At 43.4% G+C, this 18266-nt stretch overlaps 1 pseudogene; it reads left to right on the top strand.

Moving 5' to 3' along the window:
- The first annotated feature begins 17173 nt into the window (after positions 1–17173).
- LOC109696847 (large ribosomal subunit protein eL33-like) lies at positions 17174–17514 on the top strand (annotated as a pseudogene).
- The last annotated feature ends 752 nt before the right edge of the window (positions 17515–18266 follow it).

The raw sequence follows: 18266 nt of genomic DNA, 5'->3' as shown, positions 1-18266 counted from the left end.
TTCTAAGAAAGAAACGTTTCAGGTGTTTAGCACACTTCCATATTCAGTTATGCAGAATGTTGGTGGTGTATTGATTTCACTGATTTCTTCATAGGAAGGGACCGTATTAAACTAATGGTCTTAAATTTCTTAGCATAACATTCAAGGACCCCTGGGATCCACTTCAAAATGAACTTTCCAGCCTCCGCAGACTGGAAGACAACTTCATGATCTTTATTTCGTGCTCCTCCAGTGCTGGACGTATGGGAAACGGGCAGTCGTTATTTTATGGCATCATCCCTTACACTGTATGGTTTCTCTGAACCCTCAGGTCCTTGGGCTCCTTACCTCCAATGACCTTGTCCTCCGTCCAGCGCCATCCACTTACCCTCACATAGTTGGACCCTAGACTTTGCTCCATTGTGTCTTTCTACCTCCCCTTTCTGGTAGCCCCTTCCAACAACCTTTTCCCCACTAAAACTCTAACCCATCAATCCCCCAATGTGTAATTCTCCCTCATCTTCGTCGTGTTCTCGCTCCCTTCTAATCATGGAAATAATGCTATTTTTTAATACTTCCTTTGTCTGAAATCTAAATTTAAGTGGACATCTTTTGTCCTTATTTCTAAATTTGGTAAATTTACAATCATTGTAATCACTTATATATAAACTGTCAGATTCCTTGGCTTCCTCCGACTTGAAACTTTCTTGGTAAAACTTTAGCTGAGGTTAAAGCCCAACTTCCTGACAACTGGGTGTCCCCATCCATGCAGCTGTCTTGGCTGGAGAGAGGGACTCCTCCACACACACTGGACAGGTCTCACTTCACGTGTGCTGACCTTGCTGTACCTGCAGTTCCCACTCTGCGTTGCTGTCTGTTGCTTCTCTCTCTCCTCTTCCTATACCTTCTCCCTGACTTAGTCCTTGGAGTTGAACTGCACCAATAACACTGAGGCAGAATTTCCCTCACTCTATCTATCCAATGTATTTGTACCCATCTATGTTAACTTCTCCTTCTTGCCTGTTAACATGGTTTGAAAGCTATGGCCCCTGGGTCAAACCCAGCATCACTGCCGGTTTTTGCACAACTCCCTAACTAACTAAAGGTGTTTTTGTTTTTTTAACATTTTCAAATGTTTGGGAGAGAGAATCAAAAGAATATATATCATGACATGAAAATTGTATGAAATTAGAATTTCAGTGATCCTAACTAAAGTTCTACTGGAACATAGCCTTTCCTACTAATTTACACATTGTCTATGGCTGCTTTAGAGCTACAGTGGGAGAGTAGCTTGTACAGAAACTGTGTGACCCGAAAATACATAAAACATTTACTATCTGGCCCTTTATATTAAGTTTTCTGATCTCTACCATAAGCTCCACTCTAATACGAGGTCACCAAATCTCACCCTTAACTTGCATTGTTTCTCCCTTGTCCTAAGTCACTCTCACTATTGTACCAAAAAGCCGTATTTCTCCAACTTTAAAAAATTTAGAGGTGCTGGTGGTAGATACACAGCAGCTGGTGATGCCACAGATGAGGATGGGGGACAGGGAGGAAAAAAATTTTAAAAAGAAAACATTCTTCCTTGCCTTTCCTCTGCCACGACCACCAGTCAGTGCAACAAAAATCCTGACCTTCTCTTAATCTGTCTTAAACTATCACCCATTGCTTTACCAAAACTGCTCGTGTCAAAGAGAACAAGGACCCTCCATCCTCAATCCAGCGGCCATCCTTGGTTTCATTTTACCTGGTTGATGAATGTATAGGACACAGTGGGTCACCTTTTCTGCCTTAACGCATCTTTTCACCCTGACACACCCCGTTGATTTTTCCAAGACACCATGCCCTCTTGAGTTTTCTTGTACCTACAGGACACCTCCTCTTCCTCTCCTTTCCCTGGAGGGTCTCAGGACCTCTTCTCTAGACCTCTTCTCTTGTCCTCTCCTTCATAGAGTCTCTTATGCCTATGCCCCCATCCCAGGTCCCTCTACCAAGGTCCAGTTACCTAGTGGACATCTCCAGATCACCCAATGGGCAACTTGAAATTAACATCCCAGGAGAAATCAGGTCTCTCTGCACTTGATTTCCACTCTCTCCTCTCACTGCAGACACCATTGCCCTGTCCCTACCGGGTCATGTCACCTCCTGGGAAGAATGAATTTCAATACCATGATGTGTTTTATTAGACTTCTTTTCCTGAGAGGTTTCTAAGCAAAGCCCTCATTGGACAAATGCATATGGTCGGTCATACTGTAGATCTTCCATGTTAATACGGCTGAATTATTTTTTTCTTCTTACTATCTCTCCACTTGTGCAAACTGCCAAAGCCTTGGGTCTGTGTAATGAATGGGCCTTCTTCACTCTGCGGCTGCAGGATGGAATTGATCAGGATGCTGTGATCTCGAAAGGCAGAGTCTATGGAGGAGTTGATCAATAGGCTTCTCTGCCTGGTCTGGGGTGGGGCAGGAGCAGAAGCTGGGGCTCTTCTTTGGGACTATCTTGGCTGCCCTGGGCCCTGTGGGGGATGCTGGAGGTGGGGCTCCCGTGTAGGCATTCTTGACTCAGCACTCAGCTTGTGAAGTAAATTCAAGTTCAAACATGTCTCCTACAGGGCACCCAGTCCAGGTGGCCTCCTGCAACTGGACATCCAGATCCAGATGGTGGAGTGATTATAGTGGGGACAATTTGCCTTTCCTGCTGAGTGTCACACACTTAAGTGGTTTGCTAGGATTGTTTATATATTAAACACTTACAATTGTGCTTTAAAAAACTAACAAAAGTTCAAGCACAACCTCCCCATCAATGTTCCCGTTCAAAACATTCAACCCAGAATAGAAATCCGAGTTCCTCTCCATCCAATCTGTTGCTAGGGTTTCCAGCAACCCCAGGCCTCCTTTCAGGCCTAAATCTTTACAGCCCTCCTTGGCCACTTTCACTCCCCCTCCACCCGAAGTAGGTTAGGACATTGAGTCTGCTCTCTGTTCAGTTTCCCCAGAAATTGATCTCTTGTCTGGTGATCTCACCTCACCCCATCAGTCTTACCCAGATTTCTGCAATGCTCTCCTACACCTCTCTCTCTGCTTCCACCCTTGTCTATATGCTCCTCTCCACCAGCATCTAGAAAAATCCCACTAAGCAGAAATCACGTCAAAACCCCCCTGGGCTTCTCTGTCACCGAGAGCAAAAGCAAAGGCCCTGTGGATGGCATCCCAAACCTCTGCCTCACTGCCCCTCATGGCTGACCCCCTCTCCTGTCACCCTCCTCTAACTCAGTGCTGTTACACACTGGGCTCCCCACGGCTTCTGCAACCCATTGTGGAGCCTTTGTACTAATTGTTCCCTCTCCCTGGAATGTTTTTCACTAAGCATCTGCATGGCTTTGGTTTTTGTCACCTTCAAGCGTATTCTCATGTCACCTTTTTAGTGTGGCTTGTCTTGGCCTCCTGATTCTTCAGCCACGCTCTATCAACTCCTGACTTTTTATATACAACGCACTTACTTACTGTGCAGTCTAACAAAATATGACCTTTCCATACATTTTTGTCTGCTTTGCTGGCCTTATTTCATCCCAAATGCTTGCAACTAAAACTCGTTCAGGTGATGTTTGTTGAATGAAGCAAATGAATGTGTGATTGCTACAGAACTTCACCTTGGTGTTTTGACTTCATTTCCCAGTGATGTTGACAGTTCATGTTATCTTCATTTTGCCCACAGGTCATCAACCCTTCTTAAGTTTACCTTGTACAAATCACAAGTTATGAGTTGAAAAGTGAAATTGGGGGTCTAGGGTACACAGGAAGATAAGATGGTCTATTATTTTGTGTATCAATTGACTTTATGTTTTTAGCAATGTACTTTGATGTGAAAATGACAACTCAGCAAAGGACTTGGGACTGTAATTTAGGATAAATAAACAGATTGTGATTGGATAACTGTACCTGTCTGAGAGATGTCTTGAAGAGGTCAGGGGTGGGCTGAGGGCATGGCTCACTGAGTTCAATCCCCTGTACTACAAAAAAAAAAAAGAAAGAAGGAAAAGAAAAAAGTTCAGGGTTCCTGCCTAGCAACAGAGGTGACACAAATGGAAATTTGAAAAAGAATTCTAACCACTCAGAAGGAGGCTGTCAGGGAAAGCTATTGTTTTTATTAACCTTCCTGGGTGTTTCCCCACCAATTTTTACCAGACTGCTGACAATAAAATTACTAATGTATTCATTCATTTACATCAATACAGTCAGATTCTTCATCAAAAACCCCTGGTCTCTGTCCGGCCGGTTCCTGGCACAGGCTGCTCTTGTTAAATCAAACTAAGACCAATGTTTGGCCTCTGCTGTCAGCAGCCAGCTCTGAGTTCCAAGAAAAGAAGCCTCACGAGGAAGAGGAGTCACCAAGGTGAAGGGAGAGGCCACTGCCGGAAGAAGGACAGCACAGCAAACACAAAGGAAAGGGGAGGCCCGCTGATGTCTTGTTTTCCCTCCCCAGGCTGTGCAACAGCTTCAGGGAGGCCTCAGCTCCCAGGATGGCTCCAGTCTCTGTTCAAAGACAACTGTTCCTACTCAGGGGAGAACGAATCCTTTCTTCTCCTTCTCCCAGACTCCCTCCCTTCCTCTTTTCCTCAGCTCTAGACTTTGTTCTGCTTAAGTTACTTTTAAAAGTCAGGTTTATTAAGATATAATTTACATAGAGTTAAATAAAGTCACCTTTTATCAATATATAGGCCTGTGAATTTTGGAGAGGTACACGGTTCTATAACCACGCTGATATAGAATTAAGAGTACTTCTATCAAGATATAGAATATTCCTCCCTCACCTACAGAGGTTCTCTGTGCCTCTTTTGTGTGTGTGTCAGCACTGGGGTTTGAACCCAGGGCCTCATACTTGCTAGGCAGGTGCTCTACTACTTGAGCCACACTGCCACTTCTGTTTTGTGTTGAGTATTTTCAAGAGAGGATCTCAGGAACTATTTGCCAGGGGCTGGCTTTGAACCACCATCCTCCTGATTTCTGCCTCCTGAGTAGTTAGGATTACAGGTGTAAGCCAATCAGCACCCAGCTTGCCCTGAGCCTCTTAGGACTCCCATCAGATGGGCTCTGCTTTCAGTCACCTCCTCTGCTTATTGTGGGGTGGGCAAATGATTTGGCTTCTCTGTGCCTCGGTTTCTATATTTGTTTTGTTACTTTTTTAATTGTATTGGTGATTCAACCTAGGGCTTCATACATGCAAGGCAGGTGTTCTGTCACACAGCTACATCCCAGCTCAGCTTCTACATCTTTAAAATGGAGATAGAGGGTTGGAGGCATGGCTCAGTGGCAGAGTGCAGGCTTAGCATGCACAAAGCCCTGGATTCAATCGCCAGCACCAAAAATTACTTGCTATACTGTCATAGAGAAATTAATACTCAATAAAAACCACTCATTGTCACCATCATTATTGTGCATAGTTGGCTGTCTATAAACGAGTTTGTTGTACTGACTGCCACTTGGGCAGTGGTGTGTCTCATATTTGCTTTGTGTTCCAGAATCAGGGTCCACCGGGTGTCGGTGGCTCACACCTGTAACCCTAGGTACTCAAGAGGCAGAGATCAGGAGGATTCATGGTTCAAAGCCAGCCTGGGCAAATAGTTGTTAGACCCTATCTCGAAAAAAACCGATAACAAAAAAGGGCTGGTGGAGTGGCTAAATAGTAGAGTGCCTGTCTAGCAAGCATGAGGCCCTGAGTTTAAACCCTAGTACTGCCAAAAAAAAAAAAAAGGAAAAAAAAAATCAAGCTCCAATGCACAGTTGGTGTTCTCTAATTTATATTGTTTTACAATCCCTGAACTGGTGGGTACAAGAAATCCCTGCCTTCTCTAAGCAGATAAGATACTGTTGTTCTTAAGGAAAAGAAGAGCTAATTGTGGCCCTCAGAGGCTAATCTGTTCACATAAAGGGGGTAGGAGGGCATTTAATAGAAAGAGAAATTTCAGGGAATGGGATAAATTGCTCATGGTAATCCTAACAGCCAAGAATAGTTGGACAGGATTGGACTTCAGGCTTCTTGCTTCTGAGTCTAGGACTCTTTCTTCCACAAACATTAACAGATCTATCTTCTCTTTCCATCTTGTGCTTAGCGACAGTAACTAAGTGACAGGAGTCATGAGCAAAAGGGACACAGGAAGAAAGCTGCAGAGCCAGTTTTGTAGGACACCTACCTGTGAAAGCATTCTTTTTTTTTTTTTTTTTCTTCTGCCTGCCCATGGTAACTGTTTCTAGTAGAAAGAAAGAAAAAAAGTTTCTCCCTGCTTGAATATCTGTGTGAGGTGATGTGAGGCTGTGAGGCCTGGGAAAGAGTCCATCACCACAGATCTTAACTTCCTGCCTGTGGGGCCACACTTTGAATGCCCCAGCATTCCTAGCTCCAGCCAAATCTATCCTTAACCTCAGCAAGCACACACTTCTCTTCCACCCCCATGCCTGAGATACAATTTGGCTAGAATTCTTTCCCTTCAGCTAAGATAAAGGAGACAAAGGAACTTCCTTCAACAACTCAAAACTGCAATTGGACCCAAAAAGAGAGATGAGACTTATTGTACTAAACAGCAGTGTCTCAAAAACACCTCCAAGTATTCTGATTAGTCTAGAAATTCCCTATCTCTAGCTAAGCATCCTTTTAACAAAGGGTAGACTGGATTTTAAAATACCGTTTTAGGGGCTGGGTGTACTCAGTGACATAGTGTTTTTATAGCACGCCCAAGGTCCTTGGTTTGATCCCTAGAACCACAAAAACAAATCAAAGTATTATTTTATTTGTGTTGTTTTTGGTTTTTACCACTATTTGTGGCAAGTGGTTTTCCATTTCATGATGTCATGTATTTTATGATCTATTTCACTTTTTTTAAAATGCATACATTGAATGAAAGTTGTTTTTTTTTTTTTTTTTTTTGCGGCACTGGGGCTTGAACTCAGGGCCTTCACCTTGAGCCACTCCACCAGCCCTTTTTTTGTGATGGGTATTTTAGAGATAGGATCTCACAAACTATTTGCCCAGGCTGGCTTTGAACTGCAATCCTCCCAATTTCTGCCTCCTGAGTAGCTAGGATTACAGGTGTGAGCCACTGGCACCTGGCAAATTAAAGTTATTAAATAAATAATATCAAGATGGCATACTTTGGGCCTCCATGTGGCATTTGCATGTATTCACCCAACCTTGGAAGGAAAATGTTGACAGAAGTTGAAATTGCTGCACATGGAGCACCATGTTGAATCCACCGGAATGGCAGGAGGTGAGCAGATGTTGGCACACCCTACTGCAGCTCCCCCACCTAAAAGGTCCCCCATCTCCTTCAACACTCACTGGTTGAGCAGCGTCTGCTTCCTGTCCCCTTGGCCTACTCTACAGGGTAACAGCAAATGTCAGAAAGGTTGTTTGCAAATGAGCGAGCATAAAATGATTCCACCCCTGACCTAGAAATAATTTAGCTTAACTTTAAAAATCAACTTTTTTCTTTTCTTTTTTTGGCAGTGCTGGAGTTTGAACTTAGGATTTCACAGTTGCAAAGCAGGCAGTCTACCCTTTGAGTCACACCTCTGGCACTGGTTATTTTGGAGATGGGGGTCTAATGAACTATTTGCCTGAGCTGCCTCAAACTGTGAGCCTCCTGATCTCAGCCTCCTAAGTAGCTAGAATTACAGGTGTAAGCCACCAGTACCCAGTTAAAAATTAACTTTAAATTATTAAATAACATAAGCCATCCTCAGAAAGTTTGAGAATAAGTTTTCCACTCATGTATATCTTCTATAAGTCATTCATACTTTAAGAGTTCAGCTGGGTGTGGTGATATACGCCCTATATGAGACTGAGGTAAGAGGATCATGAGCTCGAGGCCAGCCTGGGCTATATAGTGAGAATCAGCCTCAAAAAATAAAATAAAAATATATAAATAAAAATATAAAGAGAGTTCACTGGACAGGGCCTGTAGGAGTGGGCCTCTAAGGTATGAGAGACATGACCAGTCTGTTGACAAAGTGAGAAAGGAATTATGAATTAAAAGATGCCTGCCCAGGAGAGATCAAAAAGGGCAATGAGAAAATGTCAAGGGCATCATTCCCTAATTTTGCTAACCACAGTCAATGTCTGGGTGACCCTGACAGAAACTGAAGGAAGACTATCACCTAAGTGCCTAAGGGTCGGATAGGACCCTGCATTTTCAAGGACCAGCGACACCTTCCGGGGAAGATGCAGACTACTGAAACCCTGGCGAGACCTGAGTGGACAACAGAGGTGGCTCTGTTTCTCACAGAGCCACAGGTAACTTGCAGCCGCATTGTCTCCACAATGTCGAAGATGCCTCCAAAGCCATGAGCAGAACAGCTATTTGTTGATCTATTGCAAGAATTCATCCTCTTCAGGGGCCAAAGCTTTCCTATGAGTAACAAATCTCTCCCAGCGGAGACTGGAGTGGAAGTGGAGAGTCAGTTGGTGAGGACAGGGTGAGAACTTGGGGGGAACACCCCCGATGCCTGCTGTGTATGAAGCTTCCTAGAAGCTAGCTACATACAACACAGAGAAAGGCGGATGAGGTCAAGGACTTTCAATCTCATTATGAGAGGGCACAATAAAATAGATGCATAAATAAGGTGGTTTCAAGTTTTCTGATAGAAACAACTCTCGTAAAAATAGAAAGTGATATAAGACGAGGGAAGAGACAAGAAATGTGTGTGTGTGTGTCTGTCTGTGTGTCTGTGTGTCTCTGTGTGTGTGTATGCATGTGTTGCTCAACTGGGTGGTTGAAGAAGGCCCCTTTAAAGAGGTGAAATTTGAATTCAGACATGAAGGATGTAAAGAATCCAGAAAAAAGGGGGGTGAAGAGGGGAACAGTTAAAGAACTGGGAAATACAAAGCAAAGGCAGACTGAAGTGGGCCTTTTTGAGGAACTAAGAAAATTCTGTGGGGTTGGAGAGAAAGGTTGAAGGGGAGACAGAACACCAACCAAATATTTAATGGAACGCTTTCAGTCCGCCTAATGGTTTAAGCCGAGGACTTCAAACTTCCTGAATTCAAATCCCTAGGCCACCAGAAATCACGTGTGTGACTGTAGACAAGTTACTGAACCCTGTGGGTCCGTTTCTGTAAGGAGAGGGGCTAACTCCCTAATGGCCTATAACTGTGGGTAGCGAATCCATGGAGTTTCTAGGACAACAGGAGAGGGTCTCAGAAGAGCAGAGTGCATAGTAGGTGCTGGCAGCAGTGGGTCCATCTCATCCTATGACACCTGTGCAGAGGGTAAGGCTCCCGCGCCCAGAGCTGTCCTAGGATGGACACTGACCAGTTGCGGTGTTGATTGCTACTGTTTTTTAAAGTGGAGACGTATCAGATGTCTGCAAACTCTGGCTCCAGGGAAAAACTCCTGATGCTGTTTTTTTGTAAGCCCTTGAATTTGGATACTGTTTACATTTTTAAATGGTTGGAAAAAGATCAAAATAAGAATATTTCGTGACACATGGAAAAAACATGAAATGTAAACTTCAATGCCCATAAATAAAGCCTTTTCATGAGCAGTGTCTTATAAGGTTTATTGACTCACAGCCATAGCCTTCATTTACGTGTTCCATATAGTTTCTTTCTTATTTCAACAACCTTCTGAAAATGGACATAATAACCCCCTCCACGGGCTGCTATGAGAATTAAAAATATTCATCCTGTGGTCAGAGATCCATAAAGAGTACCTGTTGTTTTGACAATTATGAGAATAATGGTGACGATGTTTCTCTAGCTGACAGTCCACTGTCTTACTAACACCTTTCTTTCCTAAGTTATATAGATATTTTCTGAGGAAATGTCATTTTCCACTCTGGAAGCCAGTCTTTTTTTTTTCCAGCTCACTTTATATATCTATATGTGTATTTGTAGTTTGAATCCAGGCAGACATCTTTTTATTTCATTTATAATTTTTTAAAATGTCATATTCATTTTCCCAAGTCATTGGCATCCAAGAGTTCTCATGGTGCTAATAAAACTTGTTACACACGTACAGACCCTCTATCAGCACTGCCATCGTAACTTTCTGTAATGATGTAATGTTCTACATTTGCAAGTTCTGGTATTTCTACGTTTCCATAATCCAGTACCACAGGTACCACTTACATTTGGCTTGAGCTGTGGTTTATGTAACTGAGGAAGTCTCTTGTAACTATTTTTTATTGGGGTGGAGTGGCTCACACCTGTCATCCTAGCTACTTGGGAGGCTGAGATCTGGAGAATCAAGGTTCCAGGCCAGCCCAGGCAAATAGTTTGTTAGACCCATCTCCTAAATAACCATTGCAAAATGGGTTGGAGGTGTGGCTTAAGTGGTAATGTGCCTGTTTTGCAAGTACAAAACCCTGAGTTCAAACTCTAGTCCCACCAAAAAAGAAATAATTGATTGACTTAAAGCCAATAGCTACACATAGCTAATGACCATTTTATTACACAGGTCAGTTCTATATAATTTGGTTGCTCAAGCACTTGCAAAATTCTACATTAATATACATAAGTTACATGTGAACAGTTGTCTTAGAAGTTGTTATGCAACTAATCATGTTTGAACAAGCCTATCAGCTGTATCAGCTATTGAAAATGACACAAACAGCTCACTATTTCTACAGATATATTATTCTCAGAAATCTTGGTTTAGAATGAAGCTATTCAAAGACCCATTCCATGTTCTGGTATTATGCAGTGTCATTAAAAATATATAGTGATTCCCAAAATATAAATACCCAAACAAAATTCAGTCAACACTTTCCTTTTTTGATTTGTGTGGCTTTGAAGACCGCTTGGAAGAGCCACAAGAATAGCTGGCTGGCACACACCAGCACCTTGGAACATTTTTTTGTCTTTTGAGACAGTCTAGGTCTTGCTTTGTAGCCCAGGTTGTCCTTGAACTCTCCATCCTCCTGTACCAGCCTCCTGAGTGCTGAGATTACAGGCATGCTCTACCCTTCCTGGCTTACCTTGGGACTTTTTAAAAATCTTTTTTTGGTGGATCTGGCTTTAAACTCAGGGTTTCACGCTTGTAAAGCAGGCACTCCAATGCTTGAGCCACACCTCCACTCCATTTTTCTCTGGTTATTTTGGAGATAGGATCGCTCCAACTATTTGCCCATGTTGGCCTTGAACTCTGATCCTCAGTCTCTCAAGGAGCTAGGATTACAGGAGTGAACCTGGGCACCTTGGGACATCTTTTTTGTGTGTGTGATACTGGGGTTTGAACTCAGGTCTTCATGCTTAAAAGGCAGGTGCTCTACCAAATGAATCACTCCACTAGCCCTGTCTTTGTGTTGGTTTTTTGAAAGATAGGATCTCACAAACTATCTGCCCAGGCTGGCTTCAAACTATGATCCTCCTGATCTCTGCCTTTTGAGTAGCTAGGATTATAGGTGTGACCCACTGGCACCCGTGTTCATAGGCAGGTGCTCCTTAATTAAAAAAAAAAACCCAAATGTGTAGAAACAAGTGGCCTATTTTATTTTCTGAAATATTTTATTTATTTATTTATTTATTTTTCTTCTTTTATTCATATGTGCATACAATGTTTGGGTCATTTTTCCCACCTTCCCCCTACCCCCTCCCTTACGTTCCTACCCCCTTCCTCTCCCCCCAGCCCCCTTGCTACCAGGCAGAAACTATTTTGTCCTTATTTCTAATTTTGTTGTAGAGAGAGTATAAGCAATAATAGGAAGGGACAAGGGGTTTTGCTGGTTGAGATAAGGATAGCTATACAGGGCATTGACTCACATTGATTTCCTGTGCGTGGGTGTTACCTTCTAGGTTAATTCTTTTTGATCTAACCTTTTCTCTAGTTCCTGGTTCCCTTCTCCTATTGGCCTCAGTTGCTTAAAGTATCTGCTTTAGTTTTTCTGCATTGAGGGCAACAAATGCTATCTAGTTTTTTGGGTGTTTTACCTTGCCTCAAGTGGCCTATTTTATAAAGTTCCACGTTTTCTCTAAAAGTTCAAAAGATTTTGGTCTCCTCCTCCAAAGTATTTTGCAACTGAAGAAAAATCAGCACTATTTTCTCTTTCCCCAGTGACTGCAATGTTGCTGCTGTCTGTTAGGCCAGCCTCCACCCCTCCAGCCCTCTTTCCTTCCCTCTGTCCACTCTCAATATCCGTGTTTGCTTATAAAGCTTTCTGTTCTCTCCTCCCTCCCTATGCCCTCTCAGGCTTGGTTTCAGGCTCTTGACTGCAAGTGAAGCTGACTGGATGGATGGGACATCAGGCCATGTGTGAGGGGCAAGAGAGCTTTGTCCTTCTGGGAGAATGGCCAGTTGGCCTTTCCATTGGTCAAGCGGAAGACTGATGTCCTTTTTGTCCTATGAGCACCTGCTCTGTGTCAAATATCTGAGCGTGGTTTGACAATGGATGGGTAGCCTTCCTCTTCTCTGGTCTCTCCCACAGGTGGATTTATGACATCTGGGACTGTCAACTGCCCTGTCTGCCTGCAGATTGTTAGGGACAGAAAGGATGGCAAATGACTAGAGCAGGGCTTGATGGAACTCCAACTTCTCAGAGCATAAGCACCAAACTCCCAGGGAGGAAGTTTGCATTTTTTGATAAGCAAATCCAAGACCATGGGCAGCAGGGATGCAGGAAGAAAGGTCTAACTACATAGTTCTGGGTGAGCGATGTCCCTTCTGACAAAACACCTTTCCCTCTTCATTCTCCACCCCATCCTGAAGGTGCCAGGATGATTCCAGAGAGAAGGAAGAACAAGGGGAAAAGATTGTTTTCCTGATGACAGTGCTTAGGGCTTGGAAAGTCCTGCTGGAATCTGTAGTTGTCACTGCTTCCCTGTCTGTGAAGGAGGGTGTTGGGGCTGGGAGCCAGGCCCTCAAAGGATTCTTCAGCCCTATTCCTTGTCCTTGTCTAATAGGTGTGCTGAACATGTAGTTCTTTAGCTGTTTGTCCATCATCTCCACACAGCTCTTGCCTTTCCTTCCAAGCCCATACAGATGTATGGTCCTGGCTACCAGAGAAGCCCACCAGATCTTAGGGGAGTTCTTAAAAGGCATCGGTTCTGGGGTATGAAACCTGATTTATACCTGTGCCTGGGAATTCCAAGTTGATGGTAATGAAAGAGGTCAAAGCCATATATGTGACTCCCATAGGAAATGTCCAAAGGGAAATGATGTCACTGAGGACACCCAGGAATCTCTCATGGTGCCGTTTCCCCTGGACTTGAGCATCACAGGCTGGGGGATGGGACTGAGTCATTTGAGGCCCCGTTGACCACAATGGTTGGCAAATAATTCAGGCACCTGGCCCAGCTGGACCTGCTTCCATAGCCCAAGGTAAAAACGGTTCCATTAGTGGTCAACACCACCACTTGGCCATTTCCTGGGGCCACCTTCACCATGTCCAACTGCACTTATACAAGCACCTTGTTCTTCCTCATAGGCCCCAGGAGCTGGATCACAACTTTATTGTCCCTAATGTGTTCCAGAGGAAGACTGGGCCACCCTCAGAGGGGGTTGTGGTGCAACTATGTCCTGCCAACATCTGCATCACCTTCTAAAGTTCCATTTAACTGGGACCATCGCTGAGTCCTCCACTGATGCGTTCTTCTCAGGCAGCCTCACCATTGTGCCCTAGGGACCAGACCTGGCCACTTTTGCTTAGACACAATGGCGTGCATACTCCAGCCTCAGCCTGCATAACATCCTCCGGGTGGGCACCAGGGTTGATGTCTTCCTCCATAACATTCTCACAGAGCCCCAGTCAGCCACATTACCCTGGCCTACTGTCCCCACCAAGCCTGGTTCTCTTCTTTTGGACCTGTGTGAGACTGAGGGTTGAAGAAGGCAGCCCCGGGTTGGGTTTTCAAGTCAGGAGGGCTTTCAATTGCCAATCCTCCTGCCTCAGCCTGAGATTGCAGGCATGTGCCACCATGCCTGACTTGTTTATTTGACTCATTTTGTGTGTGTGTGGTACTGGGGTTTGAACGCCTTGGCTATACCTTGAGCCACTCCACCAGCCCTTTTTTATGATGGGTTTTTTTTCAAGAGAGGGTCTCACAAACTATTTGCCCCCGGCTGGTTTCAAACCTCAATCCTCTTGATCTCTGCCTCCTGAGTAGCTAGGATTACAGGCATGAGCCACTGGTGCCCAGCTGTTTATTTGATTCTTGACTATGGAACAAGATATGCCTGGGTTCTTTCATGTTGTTTGAAGCCAAGCTAGTAACCCAGAGGCCAAATGTTCTTCTAAATTCTCTGATCCCACCCCCATACTTTATTTTTTAGAGCAGTCAAATTTAGTGGAAAGTATAGTGAGCTCTAATACATACTCTATCTCTACTCATGCACAGTGTTCTCCCACTGTTAACATCCAAACATTAGGGAGTTTTGGTGGTACTGGGGATTGAACTCAGGACCTTGAGCTTGCTAGGCAAGTGCTCTACCACTTGAGCCATGAGCCCAGTTCAACTTCTGGACATCTGTTCCAACTGGACTTACACTGACACATGCTTATCACCCAGAGTTCCTAGCCTACACTGGAGTTCACTCTTAGTGCGCACTCAGTGGGCTCTGGTCAATGCATAATAACACATACCCATCATCAAGTAGCATACAAATAGTTTCACTGCTCTAAAAATCTGCCTGCTGCCTATTCATCCCCCCAGCCCCCGGCAAACACAGAGTCACAGAATCCATAATTTTGCCGTTTCCAGAATGCTATATACTTGAAATCATGGCATTTGACTTTCTCAGACTGAATTTTTTCCAAATAATATGCATTTAATGTTTCTCCTCTCTTCATGTATTTAGAGCCTTCCTTCCATCCTTCCTTCCATCCTTCCATCCTTTCTTCCTTTCATCTTTCCTTCCTTCCTCCCTTTCTTCCTCTTTCTTTTTCTTTCTCTTTCTTTTTGGTGCTGGGGCTTGAACTCCGGGTCTTATACATGCTAGATAAATGCTCTACCACTGAGCTATACCCCCAACCCAATAACTCATTTCTTTTTACCTCTGAGTTGTATTCCATTCCATTGCCTGGACAAGTCACAGTTTATTTACTAATTCACTCACTGAGGAACAGCTTGGTTGCTTCTAAGTTCTGACAACTAAGAATAAACTGCTATAAACACCCGTGTGTAGGTTTTCTATAGATATAAGTTTAAATTCATTTAAATAAATTCCAAGAAATGTAATCAGTAGATCATATGCAAAAGGATATTTATCTTTGCAGAACACTGCTGAGTTGTCTTTTAAAGTGGTTGCACCACTTTGCATTCCTAACAGCAACAGACAACAACTCCCCTTATTCCTCACCCTCATTAGCATTTGGTGTTGTGTCATGGATTTCGGAATTCTAATAGAAGTGTAGTGACATCTTGTAATCTGCATTTCTGTAATGATACAAGACAGAGTATATTTGCACACCCATATCTATAGCCACCTATGTGTCTTCTTTAGAGTGTCCAGGTCTTTTGCCCACTTTTAATAGAGCTAATCATTCCCTTATTGTTCAGTTTTAGTAATTCTTGGTTTCAGATTTAAGTTTGTTAGCAGATGTCTTTTGAAAATATTTCCTCCAGCTCACTGACTTTAAAACAGATTATAGCCAGGCATGGTGGCACCTAGAATCCCAGCATTTAGGAGGTTTGTGAGTTCAAGGCCAGCCTGGGATACATTAAAAAAAAATTAGAGACATAGCTTAAGTGGTAAGTTAGTTGTGTAGGATGGGTGAGGCCCTGGGTTCAGTCCCCAGTACCATAAAAAAAAGTCTAATTTTTAAAAATACGACAAAATCACATTAATTTAAGTTGACAACATTTGAGAGTCAGCAGATGCAGGAAGATGTCTGCTCTTCCCTTATCTGACTAAAATGGAAACTTTTGGGAAATGAGACTGTCCTAAATTCTCTCTGGGTTGGCTTTTATTCCTAGGGAGGAGAAGAGTAGCCTGCCATAACTCCCCTCTCCAGGGGATTTTCATGACCCTGAAGAAAACAGAAAGACCACTCAACACTTCAGAAACAAACGTCACAGACTTTCTCATGTTTTTCTAGAAACCCATTAGTCTTTCCTAAAGAAATCCAGTTTCTCTTCCCATAGAGATCTTTTGTGTCCTTTTCCCTACTAAGTTAGGTATATGCACCCCAAATTCTTACTGCCCCTTTGAGTTACTCATCACTGACCATCTCCATGTACAGGTGTTTATCTGTCTTTTGTCAGTTAATTCACAGACCCTAAATACTGAGCTTAAGAGGGCAGAGAAAAAGACTTCTCCCAGAGAAGAGGTGTCAATAAGCCCAACTGACACTAATCCCTGTTCACAAGGAATTGCACTCCAGTGACTCTAAAGGTAACATGTATGCTCAAACTCTATGTGACACCACATATGGCAGAATCAGGCTTTGAACCAGTGATGTTGACTACAGAATGCACTGAAGTTCTGCCAGTGCACACCTGTAGTCCCAGCTACTCAGAGGCCTGAGGCAGGAGGATCTCTTGTGCCCAGGAGCTCAAGACTATCGTGGGCAACATAGGAAAACCCTGTTTCAAAAAACAAATATAAATAAACACATTGAATTCAGAGAATGGCTGGGTAAGTTTTGCAGGAGTATTTCTGCAACTCAGTGACCAATGTGGAGAAATGAGGAGGTCAAAGGAGATAAACTATAAAATGGAAGGTATTGTCAGCTGTAAAAAATGCTATATTTACATGAAGTGCTTTCTAAAGTTTGCTTTTTAAAAAGTGTTGCTACAGTGACATTAATGAAAGCATATGACAGCCATAGGAATGGCCATCTCTACCCAGCCCGGCCACCCGATTTAGAAGCAGGAAGAAACAGGATTTATTGACCTGAAGAATTAAACTCTTTATCAGACAAGAGAAAGATGCAAAGTCTGGATGCGTTGTCCCATGTCTTGGACAAGACTGAGAAAGCACCTGGGAATCAGAAGGAAGGAGACTCTGATCAGCAACGGCCATGGGGAAGGGAAAATGAAAGAAGTGACCTTTGCTGTTTAGTGGAAGGAGAGGTGACTAGGCAGCTTCAATCCTCAGGGAAGGTTTTGACAAGAGGTCTAAGCACCTCTTTCATGGGATCAGCCTTTAGAAATGAGTTCAGTATAGGAAAATATTTGCCTCTAATAAAAAGTAAACCTAGCTCCTTCCACCATCTTGGAGCCTGTGGAGGCCTGCTGGGGACAGAACTTCTAAAAGGCAAATATGTCTGGAAGGCTGAGGTGCATGGCCATTTTTCCTAACTATAAGTAGGGCCTTGGGAACCAAAGGAAGTACACTACTCTTCTTAAAATTGAAAATGTTTGTGCCTGAGATGAAACCGAATTCTAATTGGGCAAGAGATGTGCTTGTGTGTACAAAGCAAAAAACAAAACAAAACACAGTGACTCCTAGTAGCAAACCAAACAAAAAACAGAGTTATCTGGGGAAAGGTAACTTGTGCCCACAGAAATAGTAGCAGGGTTGAGGCCAAATTTCAAAGCAACCTTCCTGATGAGGCCATTGGACACAGGATCCACGTAATGCTATACCACTCAAGAATTTAAAATAATGAAAAGTAAATAAAGTGTATTTGTGCTCTTGTATTTAAATAAAAGTAAAATAAACCTAGAGTGGTTGAGGATGTCACTGAGTAGTAGAGCACTTGCCTAGCATGACCAAGGCCCTGAGTTTGATCTCCAGCATCATAAAAACAAAAAGAAAAAAGAAAAGAAACAGGAAGGAGGAAGGAAGGAAAGAAAGAAGGAAGAAAGGAAGGAAGGAAGGGAGAAAGGAAGGAATTAAGGGAAGGAGGGAGGGAGGGAGGGAGGGAGGAAGGGAGGAAGGAAGAAAGAAAGGAAGGAAGGAAGAAAGAGATTAACTTAGGCATATTAAAAATTTAGTTTATTTAAGCAGACAGCAATCCATGAATTGGGCAGTGCCTGACCTTCAGGGACTCAGGGACTCCACAAAAGGCATGAAGAGAAAACCTTTATAGGGAGAATGTCGAAGCAAGGTGCCATGGCTTGGATACGGTTTGAGTTTGTCCCTCAGAAGACCATGTGCTGGGAGCTTGGTCCCTGCTTGGCAATGTTAAAGGTGGTAAACATCTCTAAGATATGGGGACTAGTGGGAGGTATTTAGGTCATTGGGGATGCTCTCCTTGGAGGGAATTTATTGTAGTTCTCATGGGACCCTGGTTAGTTCCCATGAGAGCAGGTTGTTATAAAAAGAAAGAGCCCAGACCCTGGATCTCTCTTGCTTCCAGTCTCACTGTATGATCTCTCTCCTCTGTCCATGTTCCCATCATGGCACCATG

This window comes from Castor canadensis, chromosome 8, assembly GCF_047511655.1.
Source record: "Castor canadensis chromosome 8, mCasCan1.hap1v2, whole genome shotgun sequence".
Taxonomy (NCBI): domain Eukaryota; kingdom Metazoa; phylum Chordata; class Mammalia; order Rodentia; family Castoridae; genus Castor; species Castor canadensis.
This window is presented reverse-complemented; position numbering and strand designations above follow the sequence as displayed.